Source organism: Chinchilla lanigera, unplaced genomic scaffold (assembly GCF_000276665.1).
Source record: "Chinchilla lanigera isolate Chin_1 unplaced genomic scaffold, ChiLan1.0 scaffold00017, whole genome shotgun sequence".
NCBI classification, from domain to species: Eukaryota; Metazoa; Chordata; class Mammalia; order Rodentia; family Chinchillidae; genus Chinchilla; species Chinchilla lanigera.
In genome coordinates, this window is record NW_004955418.1 from 4,269,221 (window position 1) to 4,273,022 (window position 3,802).

At 38.1% G+C, this 3,802-nt stretch overlaps 1 pseudogene; it reads left to right on the forward strand.

Annotated features, from left to right (window-relative positions):
• The first annotated feature begins 738 nt into the window (after window positions 1–738).
• On the forward strand, window positions 739–2,776 carry LOC102017571 (annotated as a pseudogene).
• The last annotated feature ends 1,026 nt before the right edge of the window (window positions 2,777–3,802 follow it).

Here is a 3,802-nt window from a genome sequence, read left to right on the forward strand (position 1 = left end):
TTGTATGAAATCTTCTTTTATTGATAGAATTATATAAATGGCTTATTACTATCAACTTCTGGTGAACCTTACCCTGTGGTCAAGGCAGCATGGCAATCAAAAGAGGACTGAGAGTTTTCTTTGAAATGAGTGCATAGCTTTTACATCTATATAAAACAAAGCAGATGGGGTGTTTTCATTATTTTGCTCAAGCTGACCTCTAATGCTGAGTTAAAGTTACCCTCCTGCCTCAGCATCCTCAATATCTGGAACCACAAGCACAAGCCAATGTGGCAGCTGGCAAAATTTTATTTTAAGTGATAGCAGAAGCTTAAATAAAAACTGTCTTTGGAAAAAAATATAGCTTCATAAATTGTTGGTGTAGACATCTTTAGTGTAAAGATTGGCAAACTTTTTCAAAGGACCAGATAGTCCATTTTTATTTTATGATGTAAGTCATACTTCTCTTGGAATGCTCTAATTTTGTGTTGCTGCACTAAAACAGCAAAATACATGAATAGATTTGGTTGCTTTTCTAAAACCTCATTTTAAAAAAGTCAGTTAATGGGTGGGTCATAGTGTTCTGACCCCTGTTATATAGAATTCTTAGAAAGTCTTCTCTCCAATATATTCTTGGCACAGCATGTAAACCAACAAATTTTTCTTCTTATAGAAAAATAAAGAATTTATAAGTTCAAGAAGAAAAGCAAAGCTGCCTGCTGTAGAGCTCTGGCCCTTTTCTGAGAGGGATGGTAGGTGATGGTAGCCATGCTCCTCAGAGCCTGGTCCCAGAAGTTGGTGACCTTTGAGGATGTGGCTGTGTACTTCACCCAGACAGAATGGGATGCCCTCTCCCCTGCACAGAGAGCCTTGTACAGGGATGAGATGCTGGAGAATTATGGGAACGTGTCCTCCAGTTTCTACTTCTTAACCCTGCTATAATCTCACAACTGGAGAGAGGTGGTGAGCTGAAGGGCCCATCTCTACTGGCCCCTGTAAATGGAAAAGGCCCTCAGGGCTTCTGGACTGTAGATACTGATATACAGACAAACAATAATTTGACAAATGAAATATGTGAAGAAAACAATAGCACATCATTTGAACTTCCAAGGGACTTTTCCCTGGAAACAGACTTTAAAGAAACATATATACCAGAGCAACCACAGGAAGTCCACTCAGCAGGAAGGATAGAAAAGGAAAACAGCAGCAGCATTCAAGGAGTAGTGAAAGATGAAACAAGCTCCATGGAGAAGTATTCCTTTAGTCACAGCCCAAACTCGTTTCAGCATCATAGTATCTCCTCTGACACTGAACAGCAGCACCCTGGTTGTATAGGACTGATGAAAGCCTTTAGCTTTGACACAGAATTTATTAAGCATGAAATAATACTGTGGAAAGACCTATAAAATGAAGATTTAGTGGAAATCTTTAGATTTGACTTTCAATCTAATCAGCATCTAGAAAACTACACTGGGGAAAAGCTTTATCAGTGTGTGGAGTGTGGCAAAGTCTTCAGTGTTATCACAGAATTAATTTGGCATCAAAGATTTCATAGTGGGGAGAAGCCCTTCAAATGTGTGGAGTGTAGGAAGTGCTTCAGTTACAGTTCCCATTGTATCACACATCTGATAACCCACAGTGGGGAGAAGCCCTATCAGTGTGAGGTTTGTGGGAAGGCCGTTAGTGTTAATGGGAGTCTTAGTAGGCATCAGAGGACCCACACAGGAGAGAAGTCCTATCAGTGCCAGGAGTCTGGAACTGGTGTTAGCTGTAGTTCTACATATATTACACATCAAAGAGTCCACACTGGAGAGAAACCTTATGAGTGCAGTGACTATGGGAAAGCTTCAATGTTAATGCAAAATTAATATAACATCAGAGAATCTATAATGAAGAGAAACCATATGTGTGCAGTGAGTGTGGGAAAGGCTTCAGGTGCAGCTCTCAGGCAGCATCAGAGTGTCCATACTGGAGAGAAGCCCTATCAGTATAAGGAGTATGGAAAAAGCCTTCAATAATAATGCAAAACTCATTCAGCATCAAAGAATCCACACAGGTGAGAAACCCTATGAGTGCAACAAATGTGGAAAAGCTTTCAGTGTCAAAGGGAAATTAATCCAGCACCAGAGAATCTACATTGGTGAGAAACCATATGAATGTAATGATTGTGGGAAAGCCTTCCGGTGTAACTCTCAGCTTTGGCAGCGTCTAAGGATCCATACTGGGGAGAAACCCTACAATTGTGATGACTGTGGAAAGGCTTTGAGTGTTAATGCAAAACTAATGCAGCATCAGAGAATTCACACTGGGAGAAACTATTTGAATGTAGTGAATGTGGGAAATGCTTTACTTCTAAAAGATACTTACTTGATCATCACCAAATCCATTCTGGAAAAAAGCCTTATCAGTGCAAGGAATGTGGTGAAACCTTCAGTACCAGTGCCAAGTTAAGTAGACATCAGTGAACACATACTGGAGAGGAACCTTTCAAATGTATGGAATGTGAAAAAACATAAAGCTATAGTTCTGACTATATTGGGCACCAGAGAATTCATACTGGAGAGAAACCCTTTCAGTGTAAGGAGTGTGGAAAAGCCTTCCACGTTAATGCCCACTTTAATTCAACATCAGAGAAGCCACACTGGGGAGAAACCTTTCCTATGTGCAGGCTTCAGCTTTAGTTCTAACTGTCCACACTTGGAAGAAATCTCACTTGTGTAATATTTGTGGGAAAGCCTTTAGGTTTACCTTCCAACTTGGTCAGCATCAGAGTATCCATAATGAAGGGAAATCTTAGTGAGAAGAATGTAAGAGCTCTGAAGGTTAATGCTGAAATGGATCATGCATCATCAGATTCACCTTGGAGGAGTACTCTAGGAGGGAAGTGAATGTGGCAAAGCCCTCACATGGAAACACATCCTTTCTGTTTTATTCAATTTTTAATGAAGAATGTATACCAGTTAAAAAATAATACTGAAAAATAAATAACTTTGTTTTGTACCAACAACCAACTTGAAAATATTGAGAAAAATCTCTCCTTAGCAGCATCAAGAACAATAGATTTTCTAGGAAAAAACAATTGTTTTATGGAACCAACATGGTGAAAATGTTAATTCTCCACCAAGGGCCATCACAGGAAGTTTGAATAAATGGACAGAGAGAACAAAATGTGCCCTTATGTAGGAAAACCCATATTATAAAGATATCTGCTCTACTTAAACTAATTTATCTCTGTTTAATTTTTGGTATAAGCATGCATTTTGTAAAGAGGAAAAGCAAAGACTTCACTTTTGTGAAACAGAGAAAACTTTTCAAAGTATCAGATAATGCAAGAAACAAAATGTTGATAAATAGATCATTCAGAATTATTTCTAATATGTTTTTGCTTTAAATACTCCCAAATAAAGCTATTAAGGTAAAAAAGAAGAAAAGCAAGTTAAATCCCTTTATCTCTGTCATGCTTGCTGTAAGTGGTAGTCATTTATGTTTTGATTTAAATACTTTTAATTAGGAGTCTTAGTCCCTTTTTATATGCATGGCTAACAGATATTGTTAGTCAATAATGTGTTTCTATTTGTCCATAGTACAAAAGGAAATTGTAAATGGATTATATCATCAGTTAAAATTTTCCACCTTAGAAGACTATCCTTCCTATTGCTGGAGTCCCTCATCACAGAGAAGCAAAGCCATTCCTGTGGCCTGTAATCCCTTTCTTCAGGCAGAGCTGGAAATTCTGGAAAGAAAATCTGTATAGTTCAAAGATGTTGAAATAGAAAACAAAAAGTTTATGGTATACTTCCATTAATCTTAGCCTCTTGGTATT